The sequence below is a fragment of the Marmota flaviventris genome, chromosome 1, assembly GCF_047511675.1.
Source record: "Marmota flaviventris isolate mMarFla1 chromosome 1, mMarFla1.hap1, whole genome shotgun sequence".
NCBI lineage: Eukaryota > Metazoa > Chordata > Mammalia > Rodentia > Sciuridae > Marmota > Marmota flaviventris.
The window spans coordinates 122,355,400-122,375,927 of NC_092498.1; the positions used below are offsets into that span (position 1 = coordinate 122,355,400).

At 37.1% G+C, this 20,528-nt stretch overlaps 3 pseudogenes; all 3 read right to left on the reverse strand.

Moving 5' to 3' along the window:
• Nucleotides 1-6,415: 6,415 nt before the first annotated feature.
• Nucleotides 6,416-9,686, reverse strand: LOC114082815 (KH domain-containing RNA-binding protein QKI pseudogene; annotated as a pseudogene).
• A 6,628-nt stretch (nucleotides 9,687-16,314) lies between these two features.
• Nucleotides 16,315-17,548, reverse strand: LOC114082816 (carnosine N-methyltransferase pseudogene; annotated as a pseudogene).
• A 2,228-nt stretch (nucleotides 17,549-19,776) lies between these two features.
• On the reverse strand, nucleotides 19,777-20,299 carry LOC114082822 (translationally-controlled tumor protein-like; annotated as a pseudogene).
• Nucleotides 20,300-20,528: the final 229 nt, after the last annotated feature.

A 20,528-nucleotide genomic window follows, 5' to 3' on the forward strand; every position in this document is an offset into this window, starting at 1 on the left:
TAGATCTATGTAGTTGATAGTGGTTTTGCTAATTTACTAGGGTTGCCATGTCTAACTACTAGCTTTTTTTTAAAAAAAATATTTTGTTTTAGTTGTAGTTGGACACAATACCTTTATTTTATTTTTATGTGGTGCTGAGGATCAAACCCAGGGCCCTGCATGTACTAGGCGAGCACTCTACCACTGAGCTACAACCCCAGCCCTTTAAGTACTAGCTTTTTTGGCTTGAAGTAATGAAAGTGTACTATCTCAGAGTTCTATTGGCTAGAAAACCCATATTGACCTGTAAGCAGGACCTGCTCCTTCTGAAGACTGTAGGGAAAAAATTTTCCTTGCCCAATCCAAATTTCTACTGGTTTGTTGGTCATCCTTGTATTTCTGGTTTACAACTGCAGGATTTCACACTCTGATTCTATCATCACATGAAATTTGTACCTCATTAATGTGTCCCCTTTCCTTATGAGAACAGAAGTTATATTTGGAGAATGGGTCCACCCTGCTCCAACAGGATATCTTTAACTGATTAGATTACATGATTCTATTTTCATATAAGGTTAAATTTTGAAGCACTGGTGTTAGGACTTTAACATGTATTTGGATGGAAATAATTTGACCTGTAACAGAGCTGGTTTGATTCAATAGTATACTTTTTTCTTTTCTTCCTGATGATCTGTCAAGTGCTTTAAAGGAAAGCTGAACTCTTAACTGTAATGGTTGAATATTTCATTTCTCATTGTAGTTCCATCCATTTTTTTCTGTTTTTCATACCATTCCCAGGTCACTGCTTTTCCTGCCATCCACTAAAGATCATATTCCAGCAGCAACTGAACCTGTGTGTGTCAAACAACCATCTCCATACACCCTAGGCCCATGTCTACAGCAAGCAACCCTCCTGAGTAATTCTTCAGCAAACCAATGTACTGACATTACACTATGTTCCTCTAGATTCCAGTTAGGTAATAATGGAGGTGATATCATGTGACTGGGGAGAAGAAAAATCACAATCTGTTGCTGAGGTAATGTGACCCTTCTTTTTCTAAGGTATAAATGTTGCTTTCTTTCTTCTAACTTGAATTTAGGCATGAAAAGCTGATAGTGTACATTATAGATAACTTATACAAATTCTTTTTTGGTTGAATTACAACTACAAGTTTATTACCACTGATGCTTGATTCAAGATGACATTAATGTCTGACAGCAACAGTTGTCACATGATTGTAGTACCTATTTTCCTTAGTAGAGAAAGTATTTTATGCATGCCATCAAATGGTACCTGAGAAATCTGTCACACAAAACTCATGTCTTTTCCACCAGTGCCCGCTCTGCCTTACTTTGTGGTCTTTGCCTCCAATCCTGTTGCCCAAAAAGTAATCTGACGTCACCAGAGCCAACAATACACTTGTGCAAACAAGACTCACAGTTCTCATAACTTCTAGGCAGGTTGTGCTAGACCCTGCTAGGAGCCATCTGGATCTGAATGTTGACTTCATTGATGTAGCGTTCTTAGGCCCTTGGAGAGTGCCTGGCCCTTTTGCATGTGTCTACAATCTACCTACAAGTGGGTAGTGAGATTAGTCTAGAAAGCTCCTCTGCAATGAAATCCATGTCTTTGCCATCTAAAATGACAGTCACTACATGGATATGCTGTATATTTAATTTAAATTTTAATATTAAACATTCAGAGCCTCATCCCAGTTCCACATTTCAAGTGCCCAAGTAGACCTACGGGCATAATGCAGTGACAGTCCCATTCTGTCGTGGGCAGCTGCTCTGATTCTGGTACAGTGTCTGTTCCATGAATTCATATCCCTCAAACTTTTTGCATCAGTTTGGATGTCAGTTTGATCTGTTTCAAGAAGAAAGTGATAATGTGCCAGTGTAAGTAAGAATTTGAAATTTGACTCATTCAGTGCCATTCTCTCACTTGAAAGTTTGCAATTGTTTTCAGCATCTTGTTGGAGGCCTCTGAAACCACAGAGCTCAGAGAGGGTTCTGAGAAGTGGGAGCAGAGACCAGGGTGATCCTGACTATTAATATTAGTAGTCCTATGTTTTTCTTGGTATTAACAGTTGAGACTGAATAATTTATACAAATGTATTTAGCTTATAGTTCTGGAGATTCAAGAGCCTAGCACTGGCATCTGCTTGGCTTTGGTGAATGCCCTCTTAGCTGCAATGAAATGACTGTTGGGGTCATCATGGTTTTAGGTGCAGGAGGGAAACATCAGATGGAGAGACAGGAAGCCAGCAGGGATAAGATGACTGACTCATTTGCTCTTTTTATATAACTACAATCTAACAAGGGTGTGAGAAAACTATATTCTTGCCTCTGAGGCTGATGCCCTCAAAAATGACCTCGTCATCTTCAACCAGACCCCTCCTCTTACATAACTCACATTAGGCCCATATTGAAGATCAAGCCTCAATCACACGATTATGTGGAGGACAAACAACATCCAACCCTAGCGTTCATCATGAGCTTATTTGGTGTAGAAGAAAGCATGATACAATCTTAAGTAACTCTGTTGCTGATGTTTGTGTCTCTAAAGGTTGGATGTACAGCCAAGCTTATGACTCCAGCAGCGAAGATGAAGAGCCTGCAGGTAGGAACAGCCCTTGGGGTAAGAGCCAATGGGAAAGGTTTCCTGGTAGGAGTTGGGCCAACCTACATTTTTGGAGACTAAGGAATGGGCATGAAATAGAAATAAACAGAAAATATGTATTATCTCATAGTTTGATGACATAGGAATAAGAGTTAGTAGACCTACTGACTTTGAGCATTCTGTTTGTACCATCTTTTTTGCTTTGCCAGTTAAACAAAATCTTCCCTATAACACCCACTCTGTGCTGCATTTTCCTCCTCTAACCATCAAATAGGTTGGCTCACATTTTTTAGGAAATTGTGCATAAAAGAATTTATATCTGGGCTTTGGATTTGACGTGCAATGGAAGGAATCTAGTGGGACACACTTTCTAAGTGATAGTTTGTGAACCTGGTGTCAAAGTTCTTGCTTGTGCTACACAGTGGATATGAAGTCAAAATTCCCTCTGTATGTTCTGGCCACGTAGCAGCACTTCTCTTCTGTTTATTATCTACTCCTGGTTTAAAAGACTTCCAGGGGCTGGGGCTGGGGCTCAGAGGTAGAGCTCCTGCCTACCATGCGTGAGGCACTGGGTTCGATCCTCAGCACCACATAAAAATAAAATGAAGATATTGTACCAATAGCTAAAAAATAAATATTAAAAAAAGACACTTCCACATTTGGGGGATTTAAAGAAAATTTCCTCAGTGCTCCCTTGACAGGCCTCTGGGTTCTCCTGGGAAAGAGTGGGGAGAAGTTCATCCTTGAACATGTCTCTCACCTCCCGTCCTCATCTATTTCCCAAACAGTGGGAATAGGATGAAAATCTGAATTTGCTTGCATTCAAGAGGCCTGTGTCAAGAAAGTCAGGGAGACAGTTGCTGCCTCTTGGAGGAACAGGATGACACAGAAATCCCTACTGAGTACAGTGGTGGAATGTGAACTGGAAAAGAGCTCTTGGGATCCTAGATCTATTCCTCATTGCAGAGGTGAGGTGACAGAGGCCAGGAGACAAGAGTGCAGACAAGAGGAAGAATGGAGAGCTTTGACTTTGGGTTATAGAACACCAGGAGCAGCAGCAACTCAAGTTCTCACCTTGACTTTAACTCTGCCTTTCCTTTTTCCAAGGCTACAACATCACCATCAATGCTCTTGTCCATGCAGAAGACAATTTAGCAGATCCTGGGGATCAGGATGAGGATAATGGGACCAGAAATCTGCAAGTAATTTATTTGTCCTATTTGTCTCTCTTATTTATTCTTTCTTATTTATAAACTCTTTGTAGCTCTTCCATATTTCCTCTTTCCCACTCTTATGACTTTTCTAAAGGTGATTTTCTCATGCAGATCTTTGTTACAAACAGAATGTTACAAACAGAATGCTCAAAGTCAGTAGGTCTACTAACTCTTTTTCCTATGTCATCAAACTATAAAATAATACATATTTTCTGTTTATTTATATTTCATACCCATTCCTCAATGTTTGTTAAATCTTTCTGCACTTTCTTAGTCTTGCCCTGGTTTCTGACATCAGGCTGCACCACTGAATCATGCTGCGCAGACCTGCATGGCCATGCATTGAGTTAGATTGGGACCTCAGAAAAACTGCATTCTTCCCTGGTGCATGGGACACAAACAAGCCTGGCTCTGCTCTAGAAACCACTGCACAACTGGATTCTCCTGCCCTTGCTGGCTCTGAGCATGAATGAATGTACCCTTCCTTTCCTATGACAAGATTACACAATTAGAAAACAATTCTCCTAATAGAAATCTGGTTCCAGAAATCCTGTCCTGACTTAAAATGTGGGTTCAAGGAAGCCAGAAGGATAGGAAGAGGAAATGTGAGTGTGGAGAGAATGGGAGAGAGAGCAGAAATCAAATAAGTGCAAATATTCTCCATTGCTTTCTTAACTTTCTTTGTTGCACTTTATTCAACCCATCAGAAGCAAGGAGGGCACTGAAGTAGCCCCTATTGCATGTGACCATGACCATGCAAGGGGAGATACAATTATGGTTAAAATCATTGCAGGAAGCTGTCTGAGGATGAAGCTACAGAGGGTAGGGCTGGAGGAGCAGGGTCCTTGCTCCACCCTGTGTCATCACAGGTGCTGCTCCTCAGGGTCCCAGATGTTTGCTACTCAGCCTTTACACCCAAATGTCCTAGAGAACCCTTCCCATTGCTTCATGTTCACTCTCTAGGGGAGAAGTCTCAGAAGGTTCTGAAGGTGAATGTCCATGGGAATTTGCTTCTGAGGACATTCATAGACACTCTCTGCCCACAGACAACATCCTCAGCTTTGAGCAGCATACCAGCCTCAGTGCTCCCTGACCATTTCTAAGGGGAGATCAGGGCCCAAAGTCATATTGCATAACCTGGGGAAAACTGTGGTCCTGGCCATTCTCTGTGACCAACAACTCTTCCCAAGTGACCCCTCGCCTGGTTCTGTTACAGATTGTTCTAGGAACACCTGGGAGGACAGCAATTTTTGGTTCAGGGGCTCAGAAGAGGTGAAGCTTACAGTACAAAGAAGCTGGAATTAGCCACCAGGACAGGTGCAGAAGCTGCCTTGCTGGTTTTCCTCTCTCACAGGGATAATAGTCTGTATTATATAGAACTGTACAGATTTATGTTTACTTTGTTAAATAAATTTAATGATAATATTTAATGTTAGATTTTTATATTAATAACATTTACTTGGTAACAGTAGCTATTTAAACTCATTCTATAAAATAGAATACTTCACAGGAAAACACACTAAATAGAGATAGATTTCCTTGAGGTTGATCTTAATGAATTATAAAGCAGTTACCCTAGTGTATCCCCATCAACATCACTCCTGTCCTCCCATATCCTCATTTTCCCATTTTATTTTAAAATTTATGTTGGTATTATAGCATTTATTAAAATAATGCTATGGGTTAATGGAAACAACAAGGAATCAAATACTTAAAATGCAAACTATCAAAATCCCAACTAAAACCCAAAAGTGTTTAAGTAATGTATTCATTAGCTAACTAAGAGCCCAAGAGAGTCAAGACACCTAATACAATAACATACTATAAAACAATTGGAAATTTTCAGTTATCAAATTGTGGATTTTGCATATTGTATCCTTTTCTCAATTAAGAAAAAAATATTTGTAAATGTTATATTGCATACATACAATGTAAGATGGAAAAATACATTATAAACTCATAATCATGACTATAAATACATTGTTTTACATGTTTCTCATAGGCAATAGTTTGGTTATGGTACATATAGAGCATAAAAACTACTAAGATAATAAAGAATAACAAAAGTAATACTTTCAGAAAAAAGTCTTAAAAACTACATACTTTAATAAGAAATAAATTAAATAAGCAATGATAATACTGAGAACCAATTTTTGCATTCAGATTTCAAAATCATACTACTTTTCAGTTGATCTAATATGTTGTCAACTAAATGTTCAAAAGTTTGTTCACAGCCAACATTACTCTTTAATATCACACATCTGTTATTTCATACATTTACTTCCTTCCCCATAAAAGCCCTTTGATAAACATCTAAAATGTCCAGGTTAACATAGTTGGAATGAAGCTGGATCAAATACAGTTATCATTTTAAAATATCACCTCAAGTGTTTGAGTGTCACAAATTTATTCAACCAGCCAAACGAATGAAAATCAAAGTGGCACAACATATATTGTAAATAAATCAAAACAATGGCATGTGTAACAGAAAGACAGAGCAGTGGCACATTAAACCAAAGCTAGCTGAATACAAAGCGACTGTCTATTGCATAGGACATAAACTGAAAATGGTTCCAAGTGAAACAACCTGATGGAGAGGTCACTGTGAAGCTGCCAACTGAGCTTCTGTTGACACTGACTGTGAAGACAAGAAAGTATTAAAGAGGGAATGAGTAGATGAGCTGGAATTTGTCACTGGAGATTTGCCACCTCTGATACTGAGCAGTTAATGATTTACTCAAGTGTTTAAATATAGGCTTTATATGCAAATTGTTTCAACTATAAAACTGTACTTCGTGAGACATTGGAAGCTTAACTTGAAACATAGTTCAGTATTCATATGCACAATGATGCTCCTTTTTCACATTCTTTTGAAGTTAAAAAAGGTGGTAAAAAGGGCATATGTGGGAAGATGGAGGGAGATTGTTGAAGCTAGCAGAGATGGACTATGCAAGTTATCTGGTATGCTATCAATAAGTCTGATTGAATTTGGGTCATTTAAAAACACTGTTGTCCAGAATAAAAATCACAAAAATTCATATTTGTGAAAAAATTTGATATGTGTAATTATTATCTTCACTATGAAAAACTCAACACATTCCCCCTTCTCCTAACAGAATAAGGCTCTCATTTTGTCTGTCAACTGGTATTCAGATCACACATAATTTTTATCTCAAAATTCTTTGGGTTGGCATTGAAGTACAACTGAAAGTACTCAATTATGATATGTTTTTAAAAAACTTACTAGTCAGATATTAGAAAAGTTATCAATTTTTTTACAGTATCATATTTGGCAAATTCACATCAAGGTAATGTGGCCCAAATCATATAATTCAAGCCCTCAACTCATTTGTCCCCTCACATCTTCTTTCACAAATGGGCAACTGAATAACATGCATCATTAACTTTTTTGTTTTTAATTTTTTTTAGTTGTATATGGACTCAGTGCCTTTATTTGTTTTTATGTGGTGCTAGGATTGAACCCAGTGCCTCACACTTGTGAGGCAAGGGCTCTTTACCACTGAGCTACATCACGCATTAACTTTTAATCTGATCTTATAAGACACTGGACTAAATGACCACCAAGGAAAACAAGGTACTTTTTTTTTACACTTATTTTAATACTTAAAAACTAAAAATGATGAAAATGTTCTTTTGGTCTTTTCATTTAATAAAATAAAGGTTTTCATTGTTCTTTTTCTTGTTTAATAACACTTGAAAGTATAAAATGCTACCCTTCCAAAAATTTATATATTTTATTCTTCACCAGCACCCTTGTATAGTAAAAGTATCTATTATATGTTCGTATGTTTCAATGCACTACAGTTTTATCTACAATTTAATTACTTGCACACAGCAAATATGCAAGCATGGATTTTACATTCTTAATAATTTTTTCATATAAGGGAAGTTTAAATAAATACTTGAACAGTTTGCCCAGTAATGTGACACATAATGCATGTACCTTATTCTCAAACATTTTTGAGGCGATGTAAAATAAAAGTTCTATAATTTTAACTTAGATGTTCATCTTTTAAAAATAGGATTGCAATTTTGTTCTTTGCATTACTTTTCAAAACTCCTTAAGTTTTACTGTCATGGCACACTCTCTCTTTTAATACTTCAAATTTGGCAGGCAATATAAAAAGGCTGCAACTTCTGCCCTTGGAGGGCACTTCAGTGACTGAACAGTATTCAAAAATCAAATTTTAAATACTTTTTGAATCATTTCACCAATGACTTACCTGACCAAAGAAGATTCATGCATGATGCATCATCACACAGTTTGTTCAGAGAGAGTGTGACTTCACTATGAGAAGAAAAGATTCCTAGAAGTCTCTAGGCAAGATTCCTAGAAGTCTTTCACAGTAACTGCTTCTGTCACTGAGTAGTTAGGGGCCATCTGTCTCCCTCTTTAAGGAGGCCTTCTTGCCATTTGCTTGGGGGTGGCATATTGAAAGATGGTCAGTGCTATAGGATGAATTGGGTCTTATTGCTTTACTTCTATTCTGTGCAGTTTCTAGAACCACTTTCACCCAAACAGAGGAAAAAAAAAACTGAGTTTGAGGACAACAATTTGTCTTGTTTTGATTAGATGGTAAGGCAACCAGACAAGTGCCTCAGCTCATAACACTGATCACAGGTAAGCAAAGGCAATTACCAGTTAACTGATCAGCAGGCAGCCATGGTGGAGTCATCACTGGGTGAAGAGTTCAGAGGTCAGAAGTTCATAGGTTAGTTGCCAGTGGAAATACATTTTAAAAATAAATAAATAAATAATAAATAAATAAATAAATGAATAAATAAAGCAATTGTGTCCATCTACCACTTAAAAAAAAAGAAAGCAAGAAAGAAAGAAAAGAAAGAAATTAAAAGGAAAACACTATAGGGATTTTTTTTTTTTGACTGATTACATCATGCCTTGGAACTTTAGTAGCCACCGCACCACTGGCTACAATAGGGTACTCAAGGATTGATGTAGTGGGTACCAACCTTGTAAGGGTATTTATAGGGTGTGTAGATGGAACCCAGCCTCAGGCACTGGAGGGACTATTGCAGCAGTATAGTGAGGAGTTCACTTTAGCATGATAGAGGTCTGTATTTGTCCGATCACAGGCATTATAATAGGGCCAGCTGAGTAGAATACTCAGGGCAGCTGGTGGGAGGACAGGCACAGTCCTGGTTATAATGCTTGGAGCAGATTGGGCTGTTGCCACAAGAGAAAAGGCAAGGGCTGGTGATTTCATGTTGGCATCTCTGCAGGTGCCATTCGGAATCAGGAGCTCAATAGTTGCATCTTCTTCAGGCTGTCTTCTCCTTCTGCTGCAGACACCAGAAGTTTCTGCACTTCTTCAACTGCTCTCTTCAGTTCTATTTATGCTCTGTTCTGAGCATCTTCCACATTGATTAGTACATGTAAATGTTCAGTTAGATGCTCTCAATTGGGTTTGCATCTATTTTGCTCCTCCTCCTTTTTCGCATTGAGCCTTTGCATCAGGCCATTATTTTACATCCAGTTTCTGCTTCAAGCTGTTTAGCTGTAAATCCTCTGGGTTCAAAGAGTCTCCCCCCAAAATTAAAATCTGGGTATTCTTTTATAGGTACATGAAATTTTCTTGTAATTGAACAATTGGTCCCACAACATCAGGTAATTCTGCACTCCTTTTCTCTGAACTCCCATGTACTATGTCATTGTACATGCCTTCCTATACTTCCTATATAGTTTTTTCGTCCACCAGCCGCTGGATGGCGTTGAAGATCCCACAGAAGTTGAGCAGGCTGCTCAATTGCTTCTTGTTGTTCATCAGCTGCATCAGGTAATCTGGGGTGGGTTTCAGCTTCTTTTCGATTTCCATTTCCCCAACCGTATCCCAGGATTCGAAGTTCACTCTGCCTGCCGCCCCTGCTGCTAGCGCTGGAGCGCAGGAATGCGGGTGGGGGCCAGCCCTGGCTCTCTGCCCCTGGAGACTTGGCGTCCAGATCCGTGCAAGCTCCAGCACAGGGCCCAGCGCTGAATCTGCAGCAGCCGGCTCTGTGGTCCCGCCAGCAGCCCACACTTTCCTCTGCCCAAGGTGCTCAGGCGACCCTAAGCCATCTGGGAGGAGTTCCCTTGAGAGGCCAGCTGCAGAGGAGGGCCACTGCAGGTGCAGGACCAAGCTGCCTCCATGTTGTAGCACCACAAAGTGCTGCCGTTGTCGCGCAGGCTAGGGCTCTCTGCCCCTCATTTTCTTTTAATTGAACACAGTAACTTATAATTTAGCATTCACAATGTGTCATGTAAAAAACACTATAGGGGGGCTGGGGCTGTAGCTCAGTGTTAAGAAGCCTGCCTCACACGTGTGAGGCACTGAGTTCGATCCTCAGCAATACACTTTAAAAAAATAATAAATAGATAGACAGATAAAGCTATTTGTCCTCCTACCACTAAAAAAGAAAAGAAATTAAAAGGAAAACACTATAGGGAATTTTTTTGGACTGAATTCAATAATGGGAGTAATATCACTGGAGGTCTTCCATGAGGCCTTGGAAGTCTGGACATTTATTCTTATAAAGAAGCTTGGGTGTTATCAAACCCATGCCTCCCTTGTACTTAGATTTCCCGATTGTGATTCTTTGCCTAATTATTGTTCCTCCCTATATGGCCTTTCTTAGGCTATAATTGCTACCACATTACCAAAACCTGTAGTCATTCCCTTTAAGTAGTTGTCCATTTTATAAAACTCTTAGATAATTCAGTTATTGACCATTATATACCTAGACAATAATTTCCTTTCCAATTTTTTTTTCATTTCCTTCTCTTCATGGTTCAGTTTTTCACTCTTAAAGATTACTTTTAGTTTCTTCTGGATTATTTTAGCCACAAAATTTCTTTATCTTGAATATTTACATTTGAGTCAATTAATTTTGGGTGGGCTGTGTCCCAATAAAATTTTACTTAGGGACATTAAAATTTGAATTTCATGCAGTGTTTGTTACTTACAAAGTATTCTTCTGATTTCTCTTATCCATGTGAAAAATGTACAAACCATTCTTACTTAGTTCATGAGAAGTACACAAACAGGAGTCTGGACCATAATTTGTCAGCTACCCTGCCCCTCATAAGGGTGGTATTTGTTCAAGTTTAAGGCTGCTGAAGTGAATGAGCAGAGGGGAAGATGTGAGTCAGGCTCCACCTGTACCAGTCGGACAATTATAAAGAATATATATATATATATATATATATATATATATATATATATATATATAAATGAGATGTCTCAGCCAGCAAACCCCTAACTGTACATTTACCTGTGTTAACAGTAGGTGATACCTCATGTTAAAAATGCATCTACCCCACATATACATTGTGAAATGACCAAATCATGTTGATTAACATGTTATCACCTCAAATATTTATTATTTTGTGGCAAGAACATTTGAAAATATCTTTTGCTGAGCATGGTGGTAAATACCAGTAATCCCACCTACTCAAGAGACTGAAGCAGGTGGGTGCCAAATTTGAGGCCAGCTCAAGCAATTTAGCAAGACTCTTTTCACTATCCTTATCCAAATCAAATCCTCACTTTCTTCCTTTTTCACTCTAGATTCCAACACCAATCCTAATTGTTAACTTATACACTCAGGGTCTGCTTTTTAATAAAGTGCATTGTATCTTTAACTCAGGAAACCTGGAGAAGTAGAGTGAGAGAGGATGATAAATTAGGGTCAAAGCACCTCCTGGGATTTTTCCAGTGCTTACACACCTGAAATAAATACAATTGTATACCTTTTACCTGATTAAAGAATTTCAGTCCATAAACGGCCAACTCCATTGCTCTTTGCCTGAGCTGAGGCAGAACATCATGGTAGAAGGGTGTGGAGAAGGAAAGCAACTCAGGACATGACAATCAGGAAGCAGAGATTGAGTTATTTGACTTTTGAGTTAAGATTTTTCTCTTTCTAAATGAATTTGTTCTCAGATTTGTTATGTGGGGAATTTTTTTTTTTTTTTTTTAAGTTATGTGTGGTTAGAATTTCTTTCGAATCCTTTAGATTTCCAGACTTGCATGTGCTGGGTGATGACCAATTTGGCCCACAGCTCTGTACAAATGCATTTTGATGTTTTAAGCATAGATAGCAGGCTCAATTCCAAAACAGCATCCCCAAGAATTGTCCTTAAAAGATGACCCATTAATACTAAATGGGCATTCTGTTGAAAACAACGTTCATAGAGAAAGTGATTGATTGTCAAATTACTTGGCAGATTTAAAAAAAATTTTTTTTTTAGTTGTCAATGGACCTTTATTTTATTTATTTTTATGTGGTGCTGAAAATCAAACCCAGGGCCTCACACATGCTAGGCAAACACTCTATCACTGAGCCACAATGCCAGCCCTGAGATTTTTAAATATATATGTTTGTATGTTTAAACAAGGCAGCCATATCATTCCTAGAATAGTATTCAATATTAAAAAAGATGCAAAACCTGTCATTTACAACACCATTTGTGAACCTAGAAGACATTATTCTAAGTGAAATAAGCAGAGAAGGAAATGTTCTTCCTTAGATTTGAAATCAAACAAACACATAGAAGCAGAGAGTAGAATAATGAGAAACTGATGTGACTCCATTTCTGAGAAACCAGCCTCTACCTCAGAGCAAAGCCTGTCCAAGGAATGGGGTGTGACCCTTGTCCTTGGGAAAAACCCACAGAGCACGTAGGCACATACTTATTCTGCTGAGTTGTTTGTCTGCAAATAACAGGAGAGATCTCGGGTGCCAGGTCCCTGACTCAGTTAGGCTAAATGAGGAACCATAGCAACCCCCTAGCAACCACCAATCGGCATGGGACAGGGAAAATACATGGGATTCCAAATGACCCCCCAGTAGTTTTTGGTGGTTGATAACATTTTGGGAAACCATGTAGTTTAGCACGTATAACCCTCACGGATTAAACCAATCAGTTCAAACGAATCCCCCTCTTGTACTAACCAATCACCCTTATCCAACTTGTTCCCGCCAGTGAATGTGCTAACCAATGTTAAGAGTTGTTGTTTGATTTTCCTGCAGTTTGAAATGATTTGCTGTGTGATGTTGTGATGCATAGAGTATCACCCCAAAACCTATAAATCCTCACTGAACTAATGGCTGGGACTCAGTCCTTGGGACCGATGCGTCGGAAATGGTTGTGAGTCCAGGCTCGAGCTTGCAATAAAGACGGTTGTGTGATTGCATCGGATTCGGCTCCTGGAGGTCTATTAGGGTCCTATGAATCTGGCATTACAATAGTAGTAGCCAGATGATTGGAGTTGGGGAAAATGGGGAGCTGTTGGTTGAAGATTGCCAAGTTTCATTCATGCAGGATGAGTAACCTCTGGATAGCTTATCCCCAGCAAGCTTCCTGCAGTTCGTAATAGTGTATCCTGGATGTTTGTTGAGAGAGTAGATCTTAAATGTTCTCAACACACAGACTCAGAGAGAAGGCAAAGTATGTGAGCTGGTGCATGTGTTAATTAGCTCAATTGTGGCAATGGTTTCACAATATATATATATACATCCAAACACCACATTGTACTCCTTAAAATATCCAATTTTGTTTGCAAATTTTACCTGGATAAAGATAAAAATGTTGCAACAAACTGTTTTTGGTTTTCATTTTTAGATAATTTAATCATTTTATAAAAAAACTATTTCACAAGATTTTTATATCCACAAGACACTAACTAAAAAAAAGCAAAACTGAAAGTAAATAGCAGAAAAATGTGTGGATTAGGGAGAGGAGAACAGGGTAGGGAGGTGGCAAGAAAAAGGGGGAAATAGTGGGGATTCAATTGGAGCAAATTCTATTTCCATGCTTTTATAGTCATGTCAGAATGAATCCTGTTATGTATAACTAAAAAGAACCAATTAAATTTTAAAAACATCATCTGTAAGTATAGTAAATTTACATTTTGAAATAATTGATCAGAAATTCATCCAGAGTTGTTACAGCCCAGGAAAATCCCCTTTAAGCTGAACTCACAGTTGAAGCAACAGAAAAATCCTCTTCAAAATTATAATTATTGAGCTTATTTTTTTCTGCTTCATAGCAATTGGCTATGAAATTCAAGAAAATTAATATTAAGGAAAAAATTAAGTTAAACGTAATTTACAAGAAATTTCATGCAGATGTGTAGCTCCCAATTCAGCATTTGTGGCAACTTTTAAAAGGAGAATTACATATATACACAATGCACTTTATATTTTCCAAACTTCTTAATTTTATACTGTGATTTATACAGCTTCTCTTTATATTTTATATATAACACTTTGCTCATTTAATATACCCCAAATCTGCACACCACTTCAGAACATTGAAGAAAAATATTAAAGGTAACAGAGCTAACACACTGATCATTTTGAAAAAAATTTGTTTGTGTTTAGAGTTAATTTAAGAAAAAAAATGTTAAGGCTTGCATAATTTAGTATCTTAGACTAAACATACGAAGTACAAAATTAAATAAATCCTCCAGTGACACTTCTATTATTGATTGATACCACATTTTCAAGTTTGGAATATATTAACCAAAAAAGCTACAAGAAAAAAGTGATGCAAATTTATATAGAACATTTAAAATCAATACTCATGAAGGAGAAATTAAGACAAATGAAATAAATAACTTCAGAGTTAACTAAAATGTAACTAAAATGTATTTCTAAATGTAATTTAGAAATATAGGTAACATTACTCAAGAATAAACCCTGATAGTAAACATAAAAAATAGGAAACAAAACAAATCCAACAGCGTCAATCTGTTTTTGTCTTTGTGAGAAAAATTTCCTTTGTTTTGATACGTTATAAAAAATATTAATCAGTATATTTTAGTATATTTTAAAAATCATTCAAAAACAGCATGCATTTCTTGCTGTTCAATAGATGTTTTTAAGTATTAATGTTCCTTTTAAGCTGCTTCTTTTTTTCTTAAACAATAATTTTAGGTTTTTCCTTTTTGAAATTAATTTCAATTTCATTCATATAGGTAATGAGAATTCCTTCCAAATATATGCCTGCCAAGTACTGAGGGACACAAAAACATCATAGTTTACTTTGTATTTAAAAACCTCAGGTTTCAGATTTCCCTAACTTGACAACTCAAATTAGCTCTATGGAGCCCTATCTTGAATAACAGGAGTAAAGATAAAAATTTTCCCTCACTGTATGCAGAACCCACCCTCAACCACAAAGATGTTAAATACAGTAATGATTCCCACAATCTTTGTGACAATAATGGTTTAAAGATTTACAATTAACTTTTCTTAGCAAAACTGTGACATTCATGCTACTATCACATTAAGTCCCTCTAGTCCAAATTGACAAAGAGATAACTTAAAGCAATAATAATCATCTGTGAAAATATTCAGTACGCTTTTTTTCTCCAAGAAAAGGTTAAAACATTATTCATCTTTGTTTTCCAAGCCATTAGAAACAGAGTAACACACACATAAACACAGAGAGAGAGAGAGAGAGAGAGAGAGAGAGAGAGAGAGAGAGCGAGCGAGCGAGAGCACAACTCCCCCAATTAATATTTGCTAGAGGTAGTAATTTACAGCAGCATATATAATGTTTAAGCTCCATCCATCAGGGAACAAAATTAGTGTTAAAATAAATTACATTAAAGACAGACTGTGGGTGATAATTTATCCCTGAATTTCATGCTCAAGACTTTCTACATTAATACCATTATGACAGTTTTTACTAGTATATGATTGAGTAAAAAAGTGCTTACTTTAATAATCCTGATAATCTAAAAAAATTACTGTAAACATCACACTGACAAACTGTATTCGTTTCTAGTTTGAAATCATACATTTAAAATGGGCTTATTTTTATTTTCCACTCTTATAGCACTGCTTTTAAGAAGGCTTAGAGTGCCTTACTTAGAATGTTGAGATCTCATACATTTCAAAGTGATCCATGATGCATATGCTTTCTTAAAGTGTTCCATTTATTGTTGATGAAAGATTAATTAATCAATTACATTTTAATGATTGGTGATACAATTAAGGTTAGTATTTCATAAAAATGAAATATCTGATCCTTCTCTAAATTCAGCTGAACCAGAAAAAATAAAGTCAAATAATTTGGATGAAAAATTAATATTTACACATTCTATATATAGATTGCTCAGGAATAAAGTGAACAAAATATCAGTTCCACCAATTCCACATGTTGAATGTAACAGGATCCTTAAACTTCTAAAGACAGCATATAAAATGACATAAAACAATAAAAGGAAATTATTTTGGACTTCAATACTAACAAGTCATTAATATGGCAGACTTGTGATAGCTTCATGAAGACACTGGAGATTAAAAAGAGAATTGTGTGCTTCAATGAAAATGTATACATGAAGATTATTTCCTCTATTTTTACTTATGTAATACAAATCTGCATAGCAGAATGTATTTCTGAACAAAGCATTAGACATTTTTAAGAGAATAGGCACTATTAAAACTTTTCTGGGATATCACTTAAGACCATTATTGTGGCTTATGAACCACAAATAAGACAAATTTATAGTAGTATTTCATCATAGAGAAATCATTCACAGTATCTGTTGATAAGATGGATGCTTTTTTTCTGGAATCCATATTGCTGAACAACATTTTTTAAAATATATTTTCATAGCTTTGTTCTATGGAGAGTTTATTTGCCAAATTTTCAAAGTGGTACAGCAGAGGACCAAGATTTATCCAAATTCCACCCAGCTTGAATATTTTCCATAATGTATCAATAGAGCGAATCACAAAGTGAGCTGTGCTATGAAGAAACAGGTGGCAATACAGTCCCAAATATTGCATTTTGAATAAATCTCCTGAAAATCTCCTGCTGTCATAGAAAAGTTAGAACCAGGAAGAAGATTATGGTGGTCAATATCAGGGAAAAAAGGGTCATATCTGATCTGCTGATCTCCAGTTATTGCTGATCTGATGGGTCCAGGGATAAATTTTATATTTGTTAATTTCAGAACATCTGTTCAGAACAAAGTTGGAAGAAAAGAGCATTAAAAAAAAAAATCTCCATTCATATCCTTGAGAAGCATGACCTAGCACAGTTATTTCCCAGTCCAATCTTCCTAGTTTAGCAACAGTTACCAGAATATTTACTTTAGGAGGATCTCTCTTTTGGAAAAAAACAAAAATTTGTTTTATGATTGGCTGGCAGTAGGCCTCTCTTTCTGCTTTCCTAGTTTCACTTCCGTCTCTCACAAACTATTTCAATGTGGATTATAATTTATCCACATCAAATGTAGATGCTGAGATATCTTTCCATTCCCCTCATTAGGGGTTCCAGTGCAGCCCGAGATCCTAAATAAAAGAAATTTTGGTGGTCTCACTTTACTCAATAGATTAAGGTTGATTAGACATAAAACCACAATGTAATTAAGCAATCTTTACTCAGGAGAGGACCAGAACTGAGCTGCTATGGAGACTGAACATCCTCTCTTCTAAGAGAGGGAAGAAAGTCTCTCTGGGTCATTGATGGGACAGCATGGAGAGGCTCACACTGAAGTGGCCCAACTGTATCTATCATCCACTCTGGGCTCTGACAGATCTTCAGCTATGGAGCTTCTTAACTTGCAGTTGCCTTCAAGGAGTTATTGATGTTGCTTTCAAGTGTATCAATTGACAATAAAGTGGTCAAATGTATACATTTTCATGAAATAATTAACAAATTTACATAAATGTATGCCAAAAAATTCTTACAATTCATCAAGGTAATATTGAGGAAGTGTTCAAGTGTTCTTTTTAGTTTATAAAGATGGATGTCAAAAATATTATTTGTATATAAATTTATGTTGCTTCTAATGTATCTTCATTACTTGTATGAATAGTAAAACATTTTAATGGAAAAAGATTGATAATTCAATACCCATAATTATATTTTCCTCCTGGATTTTATGTAAGAATTTCTATATTTTCTCTTTGCCTTGGATTTCTGTCTTAGTCTGTCTTTTGCTAATGTAACAGAATACCAGAAACTGTATGAACACCGAGAGCAATTCAAAACATAGCTGCCTATGGTAAAGTGTGTAGCAAGCTATACCAAGGCAGGGTTATTCATGTCTACACATTTGGTGGTTGACTTCTGATCCATATGCACACATCAGCTATATTTGTCTCAGTTTGTTTTCTGTTTCTATAACAAAATATCTGAGACCAGGTTAAAAAAATGTAAATTTATTTTGCTCCTGGTTCTGGAAGCTGGGATGTCTAAGAGCTGGCCTTGGCAACTGCTGAGGTTCTTCTTGCTGTATCACAACAGGGTAAATTCATCATCACATGGCAAGACAGAGTAAGCATGCTAGCAGGGGTCTTACCTCCTCTTCCTACAAAGTCACCAGTGCCACCTTGGGGGACCCTTCCTCATGGTGTCACCTAATCCTTATTATATCCCAAAGGTCCTACTTCCTATATATTATACACGAGTTTAGGGATTAAGTTTCCAATGCATGAAATTTGGGGAGCAAGGATGCATTTAAAACATGTCAAAGTCTTCAAATAATCTATTCTCTGACACTGCCTGTACCTGGGCATCAGAGATAGATGAGAATGGGCAGATCTGCAGTATAAATTGGTTGGCTAGGTGGGATAAGATTTATTCCCAAGTATTTAAAAAAATTTTTTAGTTGTCAGTGGACTTTATTTATTTATATGTGGTGCTGACACTGAACCCAGTGCCTCACACATGTTAGGCAAGTGCTCCATCACTGAACCACAACCTCAGCCCATTATTCCCAAGTATTTTTGAGGTTATTGTGAATGAGATAGTTTTCCTGATTTCTTTCTCAGCATACTCATTATTTTTGAAGAGGAAAGAAATTAATTTATGTATGTTGATCTTTTATCCTGCTACTTTTTTGAATTTGTTTATCAACTCTAGAAGTCTTCTGGTGGAGTATTTTTGGGTCTTCTAAAGATAGGATCATGTCTTCAGCAAACAGAGATAATTTGACTTCTTTTCCTATTCACCTCCCTTTAATTTCCTTCTTTTGCCTGATTGTTCTGGTTAGAGTTTCAAAGACTATAGTGTATATTAGTGATGAAAGTGGATACCCTTGTCTTGTTATTGATTATAGAGGAATTTTTTTCAATTTTTCTCCTTAAGTATGATGTTTTTGTCATATATAGCCTTTATAGTGTTAAAGTAAGTTCCTTCCAACCATAGTGTTTCAAGCATTAGTGTTCTTCTAGTGTTCATTCACCAAAAGGAATTGTACTTTTTTGGATAGTTTCCTTGCATCACCAACCGAGTTAGTGTCACTTTATTCTTTTGGTAACCTCTTCCAGGATAAACTACTTCCGTTGCAGGTGACGCAATATGTAAATTCCACACTTCAAATGTTGGCACTGCTATGAGCATGGTCTTTCCCTTTATTACAAGTCAGAATTAAAACCTTGAATCTTGTTTTTTAAATTCCAGTTGCAGAAGTAGTTTTCACTGCAGGAGTTATCTGAAGACAGTCAGCTTTCTAATGGTGGCCTACAATAAGGCTCTAGCTTCTCCAGAAACACTACAGGTTGGATTTAGTTTAAACATGTATTAAACTAAGAGAACTTGTCTCAAGTGAGTTTAAATGCACTTTATTTTTAGACAACCTACATGACATATTTTCTTAAAAAACAATGCCTCCACTCCAAATAAATCACTGTCAAAATAATGTGTTCAAGATGACATTAGGGGCTGGGGATGTGGCTCAAGCGGCAGCGCATTCTCGCCTGGCATTCGTGCTGCCCGGGTTCGATCCTCAGAACCACATACAAAGATGTTGTGTCTGCTGAAAACTAAAAAATAAATATTAAAAAATTCTCTCTCTCTCTCTCTCTCTTTAAAAAAAAAAGAGATGACATTAGTTCCATTTGTCTTAAGTCCTAGTGTTTTGTGGATGACAAGCAGCAGCCAGTTATGATGACAGATGATAGGTTCAAAGTAACTGCCAAATTTGTTAACATTTCTCCATTTCTAAACCATCCTTAAAGAAAATCATATATGGGGTCACACCATCCTCACGGTAGTCCAGGAGAGCGACCATGCCATCTGGATTCATGTTTTCACCAATAAAGAACTGGTAATTTTTGAAATTAGCAAGGATGTGCTTGAATTGTTCTGTAGCCCCTGTTATAAAAGGTTTTACTCTCTCTGGTCTCTATTCTTCAAGTTTGCCTTTGATTGATTTCATGTAATCTTTGATGTACTTCTTGTATGCTCTTTTGTGAAGCTGGTTTCCTGCAAGTGATGGTTGATGACAATATCAACACTAATGATTACTGTGCTTTTGGTACCTTCCTCCTGGGGTCCTTCAGCAGACATATTTCCACCAATGAGCGAGTCATTAATGTTACCCTGGGTCCTACTAACCATCTTGCCCTCCATCTCCAGGCAGAGCCCCTCCGCCATCTCCCGGATCTTGTAAATGTCGGAGAACATCTCATCAGGGCTGATGAGGTCCGGGTAGATAAACATGATGGCGACTAGAGGGAGATGGCTACAGTGCATCTTAGCAGGAGCCCAGAGCTCCCAGCCAGCGCGGTGCAGCTGGAGCCAGAGGCTCTGGGGGAGAGGGGGGAGCAGCAGAAAAGAATCATGTGATTCTTGAACTTAACTTTATTTATGTGGTGAATGACATTTATTGATTTGCATATGTTGAACCACCCTTGCATTCCTGGGATAAAACACACTTGATCATGTTGTA